Here is a 21,468-nt window from a genome sequence, read left to right as displayed (position 1 = left end):
AAGAGCTTGACTGAGGCACTTACTAATACCAACTACACCATGATGAGGACCCCAGTAGAAGAAGGAAAGAAAATAAGAGAGACCGATAGGTTTTAGAGATCGTCTCTGTAAAGAATGTAGAAGACGACAAAAGTTAGCACTTCCCACATTGGCCTAATGATGGGTCCTTAGAAGAACATCCGTATGTAAATACTCTCTTTTCAAGACAGTCACTTTCCTCTCTGTCATTCTCATACTACCTTAGTGCAAAAGAAAATCAAGCAAACAAAATAAAGCATACAACACTGTCATGATCACAGGGAATATCCACAGGTACCTATAAAACCAGGCAGTATATGACAGAAACATATCCTAATGTAAAATTCCCATGAAGCAAGTAGCTCTAGCCTGGAGACCTACATGGGTCTGTCAATTCCCACTGAACAAGTAATACCAATATAATACAATGGTAATATGACAAGTCTCTGGATGGGAAGAAAATGAGTGTCATATAAGGAAAGAGAAGAAACATGAAGGTCAGGTCACGTGGTACACAAGGATATGTTTAATTCCCCAGTCTATGTTTTCCAGTGAAGGAGAAAACAAAAGCCAGAACATTGCCAGAGCTAGACTGCCTGGAAAGTCTGTCTAGCATCATTTTAGAGAAGAGATCAAGAGCTGCACAGAGTTCTTGAAGCTCTTGGTTCTGCCCAGCAGGAAACAAGAGTGATTGCACCATCCTTAGTTAATGCCTGGGCCAGGAGTTCTTTCTTGTTGGGGTGAAAGGAACAAGGAAGGGCACTGGCAGGCACAGGCAGGCCTAGTGTTGGCAGAAGGGTGGAAGAAGGGAAGTGGTCCTTCCCTGTGCTGAGCTTCCTTGGAAGCAAGAAAATCTTGCCTCTCTAATGTGTTTAAAGCCTCTCCACTTACGAACTAACAGAATTCCAGATGTGCCCATGTGCTATTAATTTCTTTTCTGCTTTTAAAGTATTTGTGCTATTTTTTTCCACGAAATCTGTAAGTGTCTTAGAGACTGAATTTGAGAGAAGACAAAAGTTACCTACTTCTCAATCTGGCCTGTGGATGGTAATTAAGAACATGGAGCACACAAAATGCTATCTTATTTGTGTTCAAACCCTCTTCTCTGAGTCACGTATTGCCAGGAACACTTCTCAGTACATAATAGCTGTGAGCCTTAAAGAGAGCTTCCCCACCTCAATGACATCTACACAATGCACCCTGGAAAGGGTGGAGTGCTACACAGAGGACAAAATGAGGCAAATTCTACTCAGAGAGAAAGGAGAAGATGTTCTTCTAGTTGTCAAGTAAGACATTAGGATGAAAACTTTTAAGTTTAGAGGAAATATTACCATCTGGTCCTCCATTCAGCAGCAAACCCTGCATCCCTGAGTGAGACTCACAACTTAAATAGACAGGAGAAAGGATAGACAAAGGATTGCAAGAGTGTAGAAGTGACAGGAAAGTCCCTTTGACAAGTGGAGGTGAACCTTAAGGAAAGAAAGGTCTAAAGATTACCCTAATCCCAACACAGTATTTCTTCCATTCATTAGTCATTATACTTCCAGAACCTAATACAGTAATAGTAGTAGGCACAGTAATAGTGTTAGAACCAAGAACAGAATTCCATCTGGGGGCAACTGGAGATGCAGGTGTAAAAAAAGAGAATGCAGAGGTAGGATTCCTTGTTTGTTTGCCCAGATATTTCTCAAATTTAGAGGGTAAGGTAAGAGGCCAGGACCCAAGCCTTGCCCAGAACAGAAGAGAAAAACTACAATGATGTGCAGGAAGCTTCCTCCTTCTGCAGAAGTTTTTGGGACACTGAATATATATGGAAAAATAACACACTCTCTCTCTCTCTCTCTCTCTCTCTCTCTCTCTCTCTCTCTCTCTCTCTCTCTCTCTCTCTCTCCCTCCCTCCCTCCCTCCCTCCCTCCCTCCCCCCCCCTCTCATATTTCTGAGAATCAAACACCAGGCCTCACACATTCTACACATACCTTCTACTGTTTTACCCACAGCCCATTGTGAAAATTTTTAAAGTTTGACCTCAGATTTCAATAGTCACTTGAATTGATAGAATGGAATAAGCAGAATTGACCTTGAGAAGTGACCAGGTCAGACATATACTGAATCCAACTAAAGAGAAGAACTTTCTACTAGACTAAACTGTCTCCAGTCCAGTTGGTTCCATAGAGTTCCAAAAATATACCAATTCCCAAGCAATTTCTTAGATTGAAGAAAATGTATGGAAGTGTGTGACCTCCAGATAAATCATCTAGGGCCTGAGCATTCAGCATTCCCCTCCTCATCCCCTGACACTGGCCAGAAGCTCCTCTGGGCATTTCCTGTTATTTCCCTGTACTGTTGATGTTAGGGGGTTAAGGTTAGGGTGAGGGTGAGGGTGAGGGTTTATATTTTATGTCTGAACTTTAAAAGAAAGGCAACCATGCATGGGGGTGAATTATTTTTCCTTTTCCCTTCTTATTTTTCTGTTTGGACTTCATGATGAAGCATAATTAATATTGAAGAGCTAACAAGAATATTAAGTAATGAAAGACCAATAATAACAGAGGGTAAAAGGAAAATGGCTCCCCTGTTCCTACCCTGGCCACAAGGCCATCATAATGGCTCCAGGCTCAAGATGAGGTCATGGAGGAAGCAGGAAAGAGACATGGAAGAGCGACTGCAGAGGAATGGCAGGGAGCCATAGGAGAGCACAGGGTGGCAGGGCATCGATGTCGTCTAGAGTCCTGTTGTGGAGTGTGCTTGCCTTGCCCATCTGATGGAGTCATAATTGCAGGAGGATTGAACTGATGAGGCAAGGAAGACCTTTTCTGCTTACATTCGCATTTTTCCTCTGTAATCATCTCTGAGAAAAACATTAACTTAGAGATGGATAAATGGCTGGAAAACTCAGATCATCCGCTCAGTGAGTGTGGAGTCCTTGCAACAGAGCTATTTATGGAGAGCCTCTCACCACCAGAAAATCTAAATGTCCTGTGTGTGCACTTTTCCAGGGACTGGGGCAGTTTTCTCAGACAAAAATGTTGCAACCGAACATATCTCCCCTCAGGTCCCATTCAGAATGTATCCTCTTCTAGAACACAGATGGACAGTACAAAATTGATTATTCAAAAAAGCAAGGCACTCACTCACAGCACAGTTGGAGAGACAGAGCTCTCTAGGAAAAAATAAATTGGAAAAGTTTCAAGGTGGATGTCTTGGCCTGTAGGTGATCATAAACGAGGTCATGGTGTCTTCTGGTGGTAGACACAAGCTCACTGCACATTAAAGACTGGAAGGGAGACATGGGCTGGGCCTTCCAGGAATTGTGATAACAGAATATAGCAGGGACCAGAGATGAAATGAACATGTCAAGGGACAGGGACACTGAGAACAAGTTATACTAATAACTTCCCCCATCCTTGAGACCCCTCAGGCTCTCTTTCTCGGTATATCCCTCATTAGCTCCTTCAGGAGCTTCTTCAGTTCCCTTTAATCTGTATTTCCCTCTTGCACATTTCTGGGCATGCATCATGTATTGACTTCTGCTGAGGTTGGTTGTTTGACCTAAATTCCTTAATAGACTCTTAACTGTATCATGTCACTAATAAGCACATTCTCCATGTGAAAACTTTAGTGTGGGTTAGTTGAATTAACTAATTGATTAATGGTAAAAAGCTATGCTTGGATTACCTGTTAAGTGGTGATCTAAGAGGCATTTAAAATCTGACTGAAGTACAGAAACTTTCAACCTTTGAAATCCCAAGGCTAATCTCACAGAACATTACTGTCCAGCACGCTCTCCTCTCATGGAGTTTCTCTGCTTTTCTGTTTCTTGAAGGCTGGGCCTGCGGCCCTGATTCAACTTTCTCACCCATTTACAGAATGTTTTCATCTTCAGACTCCTTGCTAGCACCCCTAAGCATGAACAAATAGAAAAATATGTAGTAAGAAGTCAAGAAAGGACTTATGGCCTGTAACATATGGAATGTTTTCCCTTTGTCTTGATATGCTTATATATGTGTGCATGTGTGTCTATACATGTGCACATGTGTGTGTATATATATATGGGACCAGAGGACAACCTCAGATAGCATTCCTCAGATGTTGTCTGCCATTTATTTTTTGAAATACTGGCCTGGAACTTGCCAAGTATCCAGCCAGCCTCATAGATCCACCTGTTCCATTTCTCAGCACTGGGATTAAAAGCATGCACCACCACATGCCTGGCTTTTTAAAATATGTGTTCTGGGGATTGAACTCAGGTTTTCATGCTTGCAGCATAAGCAGTTGACCCATCTCTGTAGCCCAGTATGTGGAGAATTTTATCAGTGGACTGTAGCAGGAATCTTAGAGAGTCTTATTAATAAAATCAAACCCGAGGGCAGTTATTGGGGTGAATACTGGAAGGTCAGAGAGGTAGAACAAGCCACAGCTAACCTCACCTGGCAAACTTCTCAGCTGGTCTTGTTTCCTCAGACTGGAAGCCTCTGTGTCCTCATATCTGAATGGCTCTCAGCTGAACTGTGCTTCTCGAAAGCCTGAAAGCTTAACCAGCCAAATGCTTCTAGTTTCTGGTCCTCGTGCCTTATATACCTTTCTGCTTTCTACCACCACTCCCTGGGATTAAAGGCTTGCTTTCTGGGATTAAAGGCATGATGAGTCACCATGCCTGTCTGTATCCTTGAACACATGGATTTCTGCCTCTGGATTGCTAGGATTAAAGGCGTGTGCTACCACTGCCTATCCTTTATGTTTAATATTGTGGCTGCTCTGTCTCTGACCCCAGATAAGTTTATTAGGATACACAATATTTTGGGTAACACAATGTCACCACAGTGGACTTCAGAACATTTATGGACTTGATGTACAAGGAATCATCCAAATCAAATCTGGGACAAGTTTTTACTTTTTCCCTTTTCAAGCATACTTTTCCTTTCACTAATATCAGGTGACACCAGCTGGCTATCCTGCATTTGCCCTGATAGCTCCTCCCGTCACTCTCTCTACTGTTCCGGGCTGTCTACCCTCTGCTTTCCTGAAGTCTTGGCAGAAGATGAGGAATAGAAAGGTGCAGCAGTCAAAGCCTGTACCTGAAGCTCCCTACTTGACGTTCTCTGACTTAGAAGTAGCTGAATTTTTCCACCCAGGGATCCTCTTTAGAAAGTCTAAATGCAGGAACTATCCTCAGACCTTAAGTTGGAAACACCCCCTACTCTTAATCAACCGGGGGTGGGGGGAACGTTAACAGCTTTTGTCACTTTTACTTAATACTTCAAAGCTCTCCCCTATCAGAGTCTTCCCATCCCAATTTCCTACAAGGATTCCAACCAACACAAGCTTCCACTGTCCAAACACAGGCTCAAGGAACTTAAAGATGACATCACACTATTGTGATTAGTTTGATGTTTGAGCAGTTCTGTGACCACTGGATAACTGGACTAGTTGGAGAACTGTCACAAGCTTCTGCCTCACCAATCAACTGACTCATGAGAAGTTCCATTAAGACGTTTACGATGGAATAGTGAAAACATCTTGTAAAAAGCAACTTAGACCCTGCCAGTGACACATGGTAAAGGAGGCTCCCTCTCTGCTTTCATCCCTGGTCTGTGCTCTTTGGATCTCACACAAATTTCAAAGAGGGCAGTGACTCTAAGAAGACTTTCGTTTTTGTCTGTCTGTTTGTTTGTTTGTTTGTTAAGAGAAAAAGAAGGTGAATTCAACAGGTAATTTAAAATTATCAAGTGTCTTATTTACATAACTGGAATTTCTGGCCATAAACACAACTTTGCTCTTAGGTGGGTGGCATTCTCATAAGGTTTCAAGATAGTTATTTTCCATCAAGATCAAGAAGACCACTGGCATAGAGTTTCTTAAGAGAGATGTTAACCAGGTGTACACAACTCACAACTTAAGAATTGAAGCTTTCTTGTCCTGGATTTGGGGAACCAAATCTAGAGCATCCTTATCACTCTGGACACTCCTCTCCCCAGGAAACACTCCCTCTTTCATTGGTTCTTGCTTTCCCTGATGTACAAGCTTGTTCTTCAATGACTGATCGCATATGTACACTCTTCAATGTCTGCTCAGTTGTCACAGTAACTTGTATATGTGTTCTTGTTGAGACTGAATACTGAAGTCAATAGATTCTAAGCAGTGGGTACCTAACCTTTTATGTCAGTTCATGCAAAGCCCAAGGAGAGAGGGAAGAATGCACTTAAGAATTGGTGTTAGGTTGAGAGCACTACACAAATTCAGATAAAACCATCCTGATTAGCCGAAAACAGTTATTATGGTAGTCATAATGGTGAAAATAATCAGAGAGCACTCTACCCTCTACTCTCCTCCCTTTAGAACTCACGTCCCAGAGCTTGCATGAAAACTGCATACTTGAGTCCTGGATAAATCTTCCTGGATTCCCCTGAGGTTCTATGATATGCACGAGAAAGAGAGAGAGAGAGAGAGAGAGAGAGAGAGAGAGAGAGAGAGAGAGAGAGAGAGAGAGAGAGAATGTATTCAGGTACACACTGACTGCCTTCTGTCTGCAACAGGAAATGACTCCAAGGTAAGGCACAAGGGGAGGCTTTTGCCAGCTGCAGGCTCCTGGGGTATAGCCATAACCATAAGGGCTGAGAGTTTGGGGGAAATTGCTTGCAGTGTGGGAGATGTTCTTGCATTTGAGGGGAGCATTTCTTCAGGCCAACATGGACCAATAAACAGTTCAATTTTTTCATTGTTCTAATTAATTTAATTAAGTTAACTTCCAAGGTGTGTTAAGAAGCAATGCCTTGGGTGATTAACTGTTCCCATATCAAGGTGTTTTCACAAACACATTTACTCTGATTAGTGTACACATTATTATGTAATTAAATACCTCACACAGAGGAATTTATTAGTGCCTCCTTGTCTTCTAACAAATAAAGCAGTCTTCAGAATCTCTTGGAAAAGTGATTCTGTTTGCTAGTGGAGACGGACAGACAGATGTAGAGATCTACATAGCTCTAAACTAAGAAGGCAATTCCCTGAATTCCCTCAAGGGTCTGGACAGGAACAAGCTACCCTTCCCAATATGATAGCACCTCCCATTGTTAAAGCCTGGTCTATCCCAAAACATTTCTCTCCCTTGCCTCTTTCTCTTTCCTTTAGTCATAGCAAGTATATGTAGTAACTCAGAAGGAAGGGCTCTATAGAGTAGGAAGAAGACTTCTCACCTCTTTGTGCACATCCTTCAGAGCTGACCTTCAGAAAACCTTTGGCTCCATCCATCACATGCCACATTCTAGTGACACCTTTTCTGTGGGGCCCACTCCCCACTCCATGGGACAGAAAGGGCTCATTTTGGCAAATATGGAAACAAGTAAGTACTAGTAAGACACTAGATTCCAAGACAAGTTAAAGCAGTGATTCTTTCTGGAAAGACTACCTTCCTGAAGCTTTGTCTTTCATAGCTAGCATCCTTATTATCTCCATGGTCAGTGCTACAAATTGTGTGTCCTCATTATGGCAATATTATAAGTCATAACTACTGATCAGTCTGCTTCCATACCAAGCACTATATCCATCAATGAATTCAACCCTGTAACTACATGAGATAGGCTGTTTATTATCATTATTTCAACAGGTAGATATGCTGAATTACGGGCCAGAATTCAGAAAGCAAGTTGTGAAAATAACAAGGCCATCTGACAGAGATACCCCAGCTCTGGCCTCTGTTCAACCCCCTGCCTCAGCCTCATTGCTGAGTGCAGGAGCCTAGACACAGAAGAGTCCTGATTTTCAGGTCTAGGAGCTCCAAACCTCACAATACCTTTGCTGTGTGAAGCCATACACGTTTCCCTATTGGCCTGTTCGACTCATTGTAGTGAGACCCAGGCAACTTAGCTACCTCAGAGAGGATAAATTAAGTGACATTTCTGGGGAATGTAGAAAACACTACTGAAGGCCAAGTGAATCAATGCTGAACGCAGAACAAAACAGCTCCCACCACTGGGATCAGACTGTTCAGGTTGGTGGCAGAGAGAGAGAATTATGTGAGCCAGGGGCTAGCTCCTGAGGGAGTCAGGATTGATTCTGTATGATTGATGACTCGGGGACAGAATGCCAACTCATCAATCGCCCTGGCTCATGCCACGGACAGCATCAAGATCACTTTTCCCTGGTGCCCAGTCTGAAAGATTTCTCTTCTGTTAATGTTTGTTTGGCCTGGGGCAGGCGCCTGCTGGGCCCAGCTGTGGAATGTTACCAAGGCCTTCAGAGGAAAGACAGGTGACAACATCTGGCAGGAGGGCACAGAACTTGAAGGACAAGGAGCAGGATTGGGAGCTAGGGTAGAGCTGTGTGTGTGTGTGTGTGTGAGAGAGAGAGAGAGAGAGAGAGAGAGAGAGACAGAGAGACAGAGAGACAGAGAGACAGAGAGACAGAGAGACAAAGACAGAGAGATAGAGAGAGACAGAGAGAGGGAATGCTAAATATCATTCCTGTGATATATATATATATATATATATATATATATATATATATATATATATATAGCATGTGACAGAATTACATATTTTCTGTGACTTAGCCTCTTGTCATGAATAACAGTAATCACAACTCTACCTTCTATGCTATCAGGGTATTAGGAAAATATTCCGTTATCTCTACATTTTGCTGATGTTTTAGAGGTTAATGTTTATCTCCTTAACCATTCATTAGCAACACTTTTTGGGGAAATGTAAAGGTTGCCTTCTTCACCTTCACTTTTGATATCATACTGTTGTAGAGTCCATTCTGGCTCCTTACACAGGTCTTGCTACCCAATTAAATGCATGCTTCCTAAGAGTACACACGACCACAGCACTTCTTCCCTAAATCTTCTAGTTTGAGCCCATCTGACTGCATGGTCTACAGCTGGCAAGTTTTATTTACTCATATATGATAAAATAAAGCAATATTATAAATGCAAGTTTACATATTCTGTTTATATATAAATGCATGTGTTTGTGTTATATGCTATGCACATATTTATGTATCTTTTATCATTTTATTTCATGTGGATGGATGTTTTGCCTACATGTATGTCTATGTACCATGACCATGCTTGCTGTCCATGGAGAAGAAATGAGGGCACCACATCCCCTGGAAGTGGAGTTACAGGTGGTATTGAACTGCTATGTAAGTATTCAGTACTGATCCTGGGTCCTCTGGGGAAAAGAATAAGAAAAGGCAAGTACTCTTAAGCACTGAGCATCTCTCCAGCCCCTATTCTATTATGCAAGACAAGGTTTCCTGTAGGCCAAGCTTCCCTTAAACTCATTCTGCAGCACAGGATGATTTCTGATCCTCCTATTTCCACTATACAGCTGCTGGGACTGCAGTCATGAGTGCCAAAATGCTATATATATATCATGGACCATAAAGTACATGAACCTACACAAATATTATCAGAAAGAGTAGAGCAGAGAAGAAAGACAATAGAAGTTTCCACAAAGACAACAGGTGCAATGCCTGACAACCCACCAGAGGCATAGGGAAATGCCTTCAGTAAGATAATATCAGGTTAAGTGTTATTAGTGAAAGTTTTCAGTTCTTCACTTTTGATCTTATATTGTTTACTCTGACCATGTTAAGAACACTCAGGTTTTGCAAATATGATAATAAGATTAATAAGGAATGAAAGCACAATAGAAATAAAACTGTGAGATAAGGAAAATTCTCTAATCATAATGCAGGTGATTCACATGTCAACAGTAAAAAAAAAAATCATAATGAAAATAACACCCACAAACTTCCATTCGCTGCTGAACATTAAGCACAAGTAATATTCCTCTATTTATCCATCAGTCCATGTGTCTGAGTACATATGTGTATTTAATTAGAATTTTAATATACAGCCTTTTAAGTTATTTCAAGTCTTTGGACTCACACTAAAATCCTCTTTCTGGGTGGAGAAAGTAGCTGAAGTACCTTACATCAGAAGCCAATGGCAAAAGTCCTGAAGAAATTGACTGAAAGAAAAAGAAGAAAAAAATTTAAGTCTCTCTACTTAGAGAAAATTATCTCGGTTTTTATGAATACTTTAATAAAATGACTCCTGATAGAGATAAGATGGAGAGAATGAAATAATATCAAATTCAGTGGTGCAGGAAGCTGATTTTTGGATAAATACATGAGCCTCTTCTATGGTGTCCAAGTATAGGCACCTGAAAATCTCTTCCACAAAGTTACTCATCCCATTGACCTCTTCAACAGTTCTTCACCAAGGCCTGCCACACCCACAAAGCCCTTAGAGTCAGGGACCCAATGTAGCTGAAGTTTTTCTGTGTCCTGCCTGGTCTTCAGCCACTCAGACCCAAGTAAATAAACACACAGAAGCTTATATTAATTAAAACTGCTTGGCCATTAGCACAGACCAACTATTGACTAGCTTTTGCATTTAAACTCAGCCCATTTTTGTTAATCCATATGTTGCCACGTGTTCCATGGCTTTACCTGTATGACATTATATGCTGCTACCTGGACAGCAGGCTGGCGTCTCCTGACTCAGCCTTCCTGTTCCCAGAATTCTCCTTGTCTGTTTATCCTGCCTATACTTCCTGCCTGACTACTGGACAATCAGCTTTTTATTTATCAACCAGTCAGAGCAACACATTCACAGCATACAGACCATTTCCCAGCAACCCAGGATGCAGAGAAAAGAATGAATCCACACAAAGTTATCTTCTTTTGCATCTGCCCGGAATGTTTCCAAGGGGATGGTGACATGGTGTGTAACAGATTCCTAAACTGAAGATACTAGTTTGCAATCAGCAGTACTGAGAATAGCACAAAAAAAGCAAAGAAAAGTGTGTGTGTGTGTGTGTGTGTGTGTGTGTGTGTGTGTGTGTGTGTGTGTGTGTGTTGACTAGAGATCAACATCTGGTATCTTCTTCAATCACTTTCCATGTCATTAATCCTTTACTTACTTAATATTTTGAGACAGGGTCTCCCACTGAACCTGGGAACCACTGATTCAGATGGGCTGACTGGCCAGCAAACTTCAAGAATATTTAAAATTTAAGTCAAAAGATACGTTACTTTAGGAAAGCAATTCTGCTTTTATTTCCACAGGAAATGAGAGGCTCTGGATTCATTCTGGGTTAAGAAAAATCAGGTTTGATCAAGGAAGACTCCCTGAAAAATCTCTAATGGTAACAGCTGGCCCCGATGATCCAATGTTTCAAAGCGCCTCCGTTGCAGTTTCCTCTGAATTCTGCATCCAGAACAGCTTCAAGGCTGCTGGCTAAGATGATCCAGCCTCACAGACTATCCAGCCAGGACTTAACAATTATCCTAAATTTTCTCAGGGTCCCCCAAAGATTACCAGTGCCCCAATCAGCAGGAGGTAGTCTAGAGAACTATGCCCACATTCCCAAAATAAATTATGAATGTTTGTCAGCATTTAGGGGGGTTGATTACAAGTTGTTATGAATAATGGTCAGGAAAAAAGCTAAACAGAGAAGATTAGATTTGGGGATCTTGTTCTGAAAAGAAAAAGGAGGGATACAGAAGTGATAGGACAAAGGGGTAGATTATTGAATCTACTTTAATCCAAAAAAAACAATATTAATCTTACATATTTTACATGATATGAATTATAGTTAATTGATACAAATTTAAAGTTAATTTTATTATACTGTATGTATATTTCTACTCTTGTTTAAGGTATTGTGTTTATGCAGCTCAATTAAAATATAATGTATAATTAATAAATACAGATTAATAGTCATCTATAATAGTCAAACTTACACTCATGTTAGATTTTCTAGGTATACATACATATATATATTTTTTTTCAGATAGGTAATCTTCAAGCACTTTAAAGACCTATAGAATATGGCATTTAAAATGTTTTAATAACTCAGGCTTTTTATAACAGTGAGACATGTCAGTTCCTGGCAGCATCAATTTACTTCAGAAAATACATTAGGCATCAATAAATTACATATTAGAGTTTACTTTCTTTATGGCAAAAGCTAGCCATGTGGATAAGGAAACTGTCCTTGCTTCAATTGCTGGCAGTTCCTGTCCAAACTGGACCAGCAAGATGCAAGAAAAATACTGCTGAATTTTGCCAAGACAAGGTAGGACAGTCCTTCAGAATTCCCTGTGTCACAGGAAAGTCTGTCAGATATGCTAGTCCTGTAAGTCAGAGGTAGATGCCCCAACATTGCAGGGGAACTTTGAGTGACTGTCCAGACAGCCTGATGTCCCTGTCATTAGGTAACACTTCATCCTTCTGGGGTATTTGAAGGAGTTGAAGACTATGTAGTTATAATTATAGCTTTTCTTAGTTACAATAGAAAGTAGATTAGTTAAAAAAAACTATAGAATCAACAAGATAAGATAGATAATTAAGTACTTTCTTTAATTTTGCCAAATGGATTGGATATTGTTACTGTAATTCTTCTTAATAACTGTTTTTGTTGTATATACTTATAATATATTAAGGTTAAAATCTTCCTTTTTCATTCGACAAAATGGGGAAAATGCTGTGGAACAATCCTTTTCTATACCATGAATATGTATTACTCCCTTTGGTTAATAAAAAGGTGACAGACCAGTAGCTGGGCAGGAAGTTAGGTGGGAAAGTCAAACTGGGGATGATGGGAAGAAGGAGAATGAAGTCAGAAGACACACCACCCATCTGCCAAGCAAGCAGGATATGTAAAATTGATGTAACAAGCCATGAGCCATGTGGCAAAGCATAAATAGAAGTGTGGGCTAATTTAAGTGTGAGAGTTAGCTGTTAAGAAGCCTGAGCTATTGGCCAAGCATTGATAAGTAATATTCAGCCTCCAAGTTAGTCATTTGGGACTGCGTAGTCGGGACAGGAAATATCCATTTACATCTATCTCTATCTATAATTCTTATCTTAGGAAAAGGCTACCTAGGCCATCTTACAAGCATCAGATAAATTATACAAAAGCCCTAATGGTTCAAAACTCCAGGTGTGCACCTCCCTGAAGCTGGCTTACAGGTCTTATGAAGTAAATCAAAAAAGATAGAATGTTCTCTCCATTTTTTAAGGTTGATTTTCAGTGTTTGAGATGATATCATGTTCCTTGTAACCAGAGACCTGATGAACTCAGGAACTCAGACAGTCTGCTCTAACAGCTTGTCAGTCTCCCCACTGGGTGATATGCTCTCTTTGTGTAAAATAACCTGGAAATCTATACACCTCACATTTCCAAATACTAGGCTGAGAGATATGGAGGGAATTAGGAAACATTTCCTGAAGGTAGGAGGGAGTCACTCTAGAAAGTGATATTGAGTACTAAAAGGAGAGCCATGGCCAAGTCAGAGCCTTTCTTTGGAAGTAACCAAACCTTGCACACATCCACCTAAAGTCACCCTCCCAGCACCAGAGAGAATGAAAATATACACAAATTCATATTCACAGCTGCAATGCCCATAGGTACTTTTGGCCAAAGATCCATGAGCACATTAAATTTGAAGGAATTTGAAGTCCCAGGTGTTCTAAGACTCAAGATTCTTCTCTGGCACCTGTGATAAAGAATCTGTGTCTGCAAGACACCCTACAGGGATAGCAAGCTCATTCATTTGGCCTGGGGGTGGGTGAAATCTGGCTGCTAAATATTCTTCACTTCTCTTCACTATTTTTTTCTGCTGAGAATAAGTCTATAACTTATTCATCCACCTTATCTCTACCCAGATTGTAGTGTTTCAGGAAAAAAAAATGTTTTTCATTTGTATTCATCATGTTCCAAACCCAACAGCAATTAATATTTTGATATATTTGCCACAGATTGTTCTTTTTCTGAGAAAATAGATAAAAGGTTACAAGTACAGATGAAGTTCCTTGTAAATCTCCTCTCAGTCTCATTCACCTAGATGTCTACTAAACACAGCAAATCATTCTGTCCCCAGGACTTAACTTTTACTGCATTGCTTCACCATCCAAACATAGGCTTTGTTGGTGTGCTTTCCTCAGGAGGGTCCAACATCCTTTATAATATGAAGGGAATTTTAAGGACCTAATGAAGGCATGCCATGGGGTCTGTGGCTGTAATGACTGTACGGTACATTGGTTGAGCCTAAAACTTACAACCATGCATATGGATGGATATGTATGCTTTTTCCAATTTGCTACCATAAGTCCAGGTGAAAAAGACACCCTTGTTGATATCCTTTCTTCAACTGGGCATGAGTTTCTGTAGAATATATACTGAAGAGTAGAAATGTGAACTCATAAACATTTAGCATTCTTAACTTTAGTATGTATTGATGAATTGCTCTCCAAATTCTTCACTACATATTGGTTCACCCATCAACAATATATAAAGACTCATTCATGTCTCTCTAAATCTTCACCAAGACTTGGGATTATTAAACTTTTTGCTGCCATGTGTAAAGGGATTTTTTCCAAACTGGTTTTACTTGTGCACTGATGTGTTTGAACTGCTAAAGTGTTGTGGCTAGACAAGCTTTCCTACTGTGAGTAGCAGCTTGCTTATCTTGGCACCTTCCCTTAGCTCCTTTCCCTGTTAACTGGCTCATCCTCTCTTATTGGTTTATAGGGCTTTACAGATTCAAGCTGCTATGGCTTTGTTGATTCAAACTATTGTAAGCATCTTTCTCCCTGTCCATCATTTGCCTTTGAAATCCATACACTGTCTCTCAGCCATGTGGACTACTCATGATTTAGTGTGAGGGAAAAAAAAGATTTTTTTAATGATTCCTATTTACAAGTCTTGTTGGAGAAACATTTATTTCTCTTACAAAGATGCACCTTTTTTCTATAAGCCACTTCACATTGTATCTGTAATATATGTGTCTATTTCCATCTTTTTACTATTAACTTTCTATCAAATTCATTTCACATGAAAATCAAATTCTGATAATATAATTTACTGAATAGCCTACCATTTCCTAAATGCTTTGTGATATCATATACAAAGTTTTTGTGTGCATCTGTTTTTAGATTTCCGTTTTTATTTGATCTATTGTATATTTGTATATGGGATGTGTGGATGTATAACATTTGTGTTTGTGTGAGTATATACCCATGTATGTGCTCATGAAGGCCAGAGGAAGACATTGTTTGTCTTTTTCTGTCTTAACCTACTTTGTGTTTCTAAACAGGGTATCTCACTGAACTTAAAGTTCACCATTTCAACTAGGCTGGCTGGCAGTGAGTTCTTAAGATCTGACTGTTTCTGCTTCTTAGTTCAAGGATTATGAGTACACAAAGCCATGCTACTTTCACATGAATGCTGACATACAGACTCAAATACTCTTGCTTCACAGCTCATGTTCTTACCTACTGAGCCATCTGTCTATCCCTAACCCCAACTCCAACCCTAATATTTGGTCTATTTTCATTTTATCCCAGCACCAAAGCCACATCATTTTTGTTACTAAAACTTTATACTAGTTTCTAATAAGTTCAAGGAAACATTCAGTTATGTTTAAAAATAATAGGCCTCACTATTTTTCATACAAATATTAAAAGTAACTTGTCAAGTTTCATGAAAAATGCTATCAATATTCAAACAGAAATTTACTGAATTATGGAGTATCAGAAAATATATATTAGATAGATAGATGATTTATTGATAGAGATAGATAGATAGATGATAGATAGATAGATAGATAGATAGATAGATAGATAGATAGACAGATGATAGATAGATAGATAGATAGATAGATAGATAGATAGATAGATAGACAGAGAGACAGACACAGAGATAGATGGATATAGATAGACTTTCTGTTTGCTTTGGTAAAATTTCTACCAACTTTCCATTATGGTCTAAAATTTGCATTTGCTTAATTTGCTTAAGAATTAAAATTGCTAGGTATTTACTTAGAATTTCCTTTAGTATTACTTAATTTTGAATTGATTTTAGTTATATTTAAATAAACTCCTCTTAACTTCGTACCTGAAGTCAAGGATATCTGCAACTTTGTTTCTTCTTAGTAAATCTAGTTATATTTATTACTTTTTGATTTACAAACATAAACTTTATTTTCCCTTTTCTCACATGACAATTTTCAAAGAAAACTTGAAAGAATTTTGCATTCAAAATTCTTTTTATGAAGTATTTTTTATTCATTTTTTGTTTATATGGAGGTGAATATATCAGCCAATATTTGTGGGTACCTGCAGAAGCCAGAACCGTTGAATCTGGAGCTATAGGCAGTTGTGAGCCTGAACAGAATATGGGAGAGCTCTGGAAATTATAAAATGACATGCCTAGACTTTGGATTATGGCATAGAAGGAGAATAACACCATAGAAAATGCGTAGACAATATTTTCAGGAAAATCATAAGAGAAAATTTTCTTTCCAGGTACAAGAGGATTAAGAATACCAAGTAGACATGACCATAAAAGAAGCCACCCATAACACAATAAAGTTAAAATATTTAAGATACTTTGCTTTTGTTACAGGGCCCTAGAAATTAGACTCTGGTCTTCACACTTGCACAGAGAGTATCTTACCGATGGAGCCATCTCTTCAGGCTAGTTGTCTCAGATTTGTAAGACGTTTTTTTGGCGGCGAGGGGGGGGGGGGTAGTTTTCAAAGTTATAGTTGAAAATAAACTTAATTTTTTGGCATAATATAGTTTGAAATATGTGTTTTATATTTCTAATATCTGTAGGATTTTTAGTAATTCCCTGTCTTTTATTCCAAGTTGGGATCTTTTCTATTTTTCTAGAAATAGAAATAGAGCTTACTCATTCATAACTAAATTTTGTTCATTTTCTCCTTCACTTGCTCCTTTTATACTTGGTTAATATTTGTCCTTATTTTCATCTCCTTTCTTCCTCTAACATTTGTCCCAGTTTACTCCTTCTTTCCTAGTTTCTTGACGTGGATGGGTGAATAGCTGGTGTTCTGGAGCATTTTTGCCTCTAATACAAGTATTTAAATTTATAACTTTTCCTTAGTGCTGTCTTAGCTACACTTCATAAATTCTGACATATTGGATTTCCATTATCATTAAGTTGATTTTTTTTTAACTTTTGAAGTTTATTTTTAGCATATGGATGATTTAGATGTATATTGCTCAATTTCCAAATATTTGTCTGTCTCGATATCTTTATGTTGTTGATTTATAATTTAATGTGTGGCCTTCAGGGAATGTACACTGCATGATTTCAATTCTTTGAAATTTATTGAGACTAATTTAATTAGCTAGCATATGGTCATTTTTGGTATATGATTCATATGTGATTGAAAAGAATGTATAATCTGCTGTTGCGGAGTTTAGGGTTCTATAAAAAGCAATTTAGGCCAAGCATTTGACAGTGTTACACAGATTGTAGCCTCTGTGCTTTCTTTTTATTTATTTGTCTGTCAATCATCCAGATTGTGGGGTTTCTATTTCTCAGCTTAGTTTTGTCCATTTTCACTTTATGTATTATGTAGTTTCATCTTGGGGTATATTGCCTTTGCCAGGATTATAGGCCCTGATAAATCCTCTCCTCTCCTCTCCTCTCCTCTCCTCTCCTCTCCTCTTCTCTCCTTCATAATCTTTATAATTATGAAATGCAGCATAATATTCCTTATATGAGAATTTATTTAAAAATAAACATCTGTTTTATTGTTGTTTTCTTTTTCTTTTTTTTTTGGAAGGGGCATTGTTTCTGTTTACACATTTTGTTTTGTTTTTTGCATCCCATTTGATATAAAGTCTCATATAAACTAAATTGACAGCAGTACTCACTATATACTCGAGGCCAGTTTGAACTCCAGGTCCTCCTGGTTCCTCCTTCATCCTGTAATTCCAGGTGTGCACTGCCATGCCCAGCTAGATCTTAATTAACAATATATCTTCAACTTTCTAGGTACTACAGAAGAAGTTATTTTTATTAATATATTGTGGTTGTATAGTGTTATATTCTTTTACATATAAACTACCTGATTTTAATTTTTAAATATTTTTGAGATTATAATACAACTCCCACATCCAGGTTCAGGGATCATTTTGAAAGAGAAGGTGGAAATATTATAAGAACTTTAATTCTAGGTGTACATATTATAGGTAGCATGTTTCAAACTCCTTCTTGATATCTAATTTAACAATCTTAACACCTTTACCAAGTCTGTTTGTCAAGGTTCTCTAAGATAGATAGAATGAACAATATGTATATAGAATTTCTTAGAGTGGCCCACAGAACATGCTCTAAGTAGTTCAACAGTGGCTGTTTCCTGATAGAAAGCCCAGGGATCTAGCAGCTGTTCAGTCCACAAAAGTGGATGGCTCAGCAGTCCCAATCTGATGCTGGAATACCAAGGAGGTCCTGTGGATCTGCCAGTTTTCAGCCCACATTGGAATCTCCAGGGACTAGGTTCTCACTCCAACAAAGGTATGGTTCAAAAAGATGAACATGCCCATGAAAGAGAGGGCAAACATACAAAAAAGTAAAACCCTCCTTTTTCCATCTTCTGTAGGCTGTCACCAGAAAGTGTTCAGATTTAGATCTTCTGACCTCAGATGATCCAGGATTCAGAATGGGTCTCCTACTTCAAATAATGAGACCAAGAAATCACTCACAGGTTCTCCCAGTTAATTTTAGTTAATTCCAATTGTAGTAGAGTTGACAGTCAAGATTAGCCATCACACCAAGAGATGTCAGTTCAACTAAATTTACGTAAGTCCTGTGTTTCATTCTGTCCTCTTGGTTCTTCTTTGTTTCCTCTTGTGTCACCATTGTTTCCCTTTGACTGTGTCCCTTTAAGTCAACCCATGTGTTAGAACTCCAACTGCCTTCCTTTTGTTTCCTGTTTTTTTTTATTTTATTTTATTTTTATTTTATTTTTTAATTTATTTTGCAATACAATTCAGTTCTACATATCAGCCACGGATTCCCTTGTTCTCCCCCTCCCATCCCCCTCACCTTCCCCCCAAGCCCCCCCCCCCCCCATTCCCATCTCCTCCAGGGCAAAGCCTTCCCCACAGACTGAGGTCAACCTGGTAGACTCAGTCCAGGTAGGTCTAGTCCCCTCCTCCCAGGCAGAGCCAAACAATCCTGCATAGGCCCCAGGTTTCAAACAGCCAACTCATGCAATGAGCACAGGACCCGGTCCCACTGCCTGGATGCCTCCCAAACAGATCAAGCCAATCAACTGTCTCACCCATTCGGAGGGCCTGATCCAGTTGGGGACCCCTCAGCCATTGGTTCATAGTTCATGTGTTTACATTCATTTGGCTATTTGTCCCTGTGCTTTATCCAACCTTGGTCTCAACAATTCTCGCTCATATAAACCCTCCTCATTCTCGCTAATTGGACTCCCAGAGATCCACCCGGGGCCTAGCCATGAATCTCTGCATCCAGATCCCTCAGTAGTTGGATGAGGTTTCTAGCACAACAATTAGGGTGTTTGGCCATCCCATCACCAGAGTAGGTCAGAATTCTCAACAGAGGAAACTCAAATGGCCGAAAGACATTTAAGGAATTGCTCAACATCCCTAATCATCAGGGAAATGCAAATCAAAACAACTCTGAGATACCACCTTACGCCTGTCAGAATGGCTAAGATCAAAATCACTGAAGACACCTTATGCTGGAGAGGATGTGGAGCTAGGGGAACTCTCCTCCACTGCTGGTGGGAACGCAAGCTTGTACAACCACTTTGGAATTCAATATGGCGCTTTCTTAGAAAATTGGGAATCCATCTCCCCCAAGATCCAGCTATACCACTCTTGGGCATATACCCAAGGAACGCTCAACCACACCATAAGAGCACTTGTTCAGCTATGTTCATATCAGAATTGTTTGTAATAGCCAGAACATGGAAACAACCTAGATGCCCTTCAACTGAAGAATGGATAAACAAAATGTGGTACATATACACAATGGAATACTACTCAGCAGAGAAAAACAATGACATCATGAGGTTTGCAGACAAATGGATGGATCTAGAAAAAATCATCCTGAGTGAGGTAACCCAGACTCAGAAAGACAAACATGGTATGTACTCACTCATAGCAGGATACTAGACATGAAACAAGGATGACTCGTCTGCTACTCACATCACCAGGGAGGCTACCTGGAAAACAGGACCCCAAGAAAGACACAGGGATCGCCCAATGACAGAGAAATGGAATGAGATCTACATGAACAGCCTGGACATGAGTGGGGGTAGTGAAAGGCGAGGGTCGAGGGAAAGAGAGCTTGGGGGAGCGGGAGATCCCAGCTGGATCAACAACAGAGAGGGAGAACAAGGAATAGGAGACCATGGTAAATGAAGACCACATGAGAACAGGAAGAAGCAAAGTGCTAGAGAGGCCCACAGAAATCCACAAAGATACCCCCACAACAGACTGCTGGCAATGGTCGAGAGACAGCCCGAACTGTTTCCTGTTTTAATCGTGCCTTTAAATGTTCATGGTTATTCTGTAGACTTACTATTGACATTTAACTAATGAGATTCCACATTCCCAAGACGTTCTAAGGTACATTCTCACATGCTGCCAGTCTTTCTTGCCATCCTGTACCTTATCCCTAACTGTGCTATCCCTTACCCTTCATTTTCTCCTTTGCTACTGCTTGAGTCTGCTCCATGAATGCTTCTCTCCCCTTTCTGAATCAAAAATTGTTGTTTCTGCTGGATCATTCTCATTAAAACACAAACACACTCTGATTGTCTCCTCTTTAAAAAGATTATTTGGCCCCACACTCACCTATGTGATTGCTGTATTTCTCTATTATCCTTTGTAATACTTTTTTAAGAACAGTCTGAACTTAATTTCTTCCTCTCAATTTTTCACTACAAACTAATTAAGGTTCTATTCACAGTATTCTTATAAAAATGCTCTTAAGGACACCATTATTGTCTACAATGTTTTTTTTAAACAGTAAATATGCAGTTAACTCTCAATCTCTGTTTTAAATCTACCTACAGAGCTCAGCACTACCGAAAACTCCTTCTCCCTTGAAGTAATTTCTTCCAATTATTTCTCACAGATTTTCTTCTCTGTCACTTGTTTCTCTTCCCAAGTCTCTCCCCCTGATCTCTCCTCCACTTTTCTTGTGCTCCAGGGCTCATAAATGGAGTGACTTGCCTGCCTGGCCATAAACATTCTTTGGTGTCTGCACCCATTCCTGTGGGTTCCTTATTGATATTACAGAGCACAGCTTCTCACTGAATCCCACTCTCATATACCTAATCACAAAATAAAGACATCGCTTTGTTACTTAGCCTCTCTGGGTCTGTGGATTGTAGCATGATTATTCTTTACTTTGCAGCTAATATCCACTTATAAGTGGGTACATACCATGTTTGTCTTCCTGGGTCTAGGTCACCTCACTCAGGATGAATTTTTTTTTCTAGTTCCATCCATTTTCTTCCAAATTTCAAGGAGGGCTCAAGGCAGGAAGCATGGATCTCCCTGGGAAAGAGAAGTAGAATATATTTCAAGGTGGACTCGGGGTGGGTGGGGATGGGAACAGGAGGGATTCAGGTGAGGGATT

General features: G+C 39.6%; 1 long non-coding RNA gene across 2 annotated transcripts in view; it reads right to left on the bottom strand.

Moving 5' to 3' along the window:
- LOC128112609 (uncharacterized) overlaps window positions 1–21,468 on the bottom strand; it is a 292,581-nt gene that overhangs the window by 4,118 nt on the left and 266,995 nt on the right. For both annotated transcript variants that reach the window (XR_008219048.1, XR_008219050.1), the window contains 2 exons: window positions 21,273–21,386; window positions 9,909–9,990 (listed from right to left, as the gene is read on the bottom strand). This is a non-coding gene — a long non-coding RNA (uncharacterized LOC128112609). The remainder of the gene's footprint in view (window positions 1–9,908; window positions 9,991–21,272; window positions 21,387–21,468) is intronic.

This window comes from Peromyscus californicus, unplaced genomic scaffold (assembly GCF_007827085.1).
Source record: "Peromyscus californicus insignis strain IS unplaced genomic scaffold, ASM782708v3 Scaffold_17__1_contigs__length_78620276, whole genome shotgun sequence".
In the NCBI taxonomy this organism is placed as follows: Eukaryota; Metazoa; Chordata; class Mammalia; order Rodentia; family Cricetidae; genus Peromyscus; species Peromyscus californicus.
The sequence above is the reverse complement of the archived record's forward strand: the minus strand, read 5'-3'. Positions and strand labels throughout refer to the sequence as shown.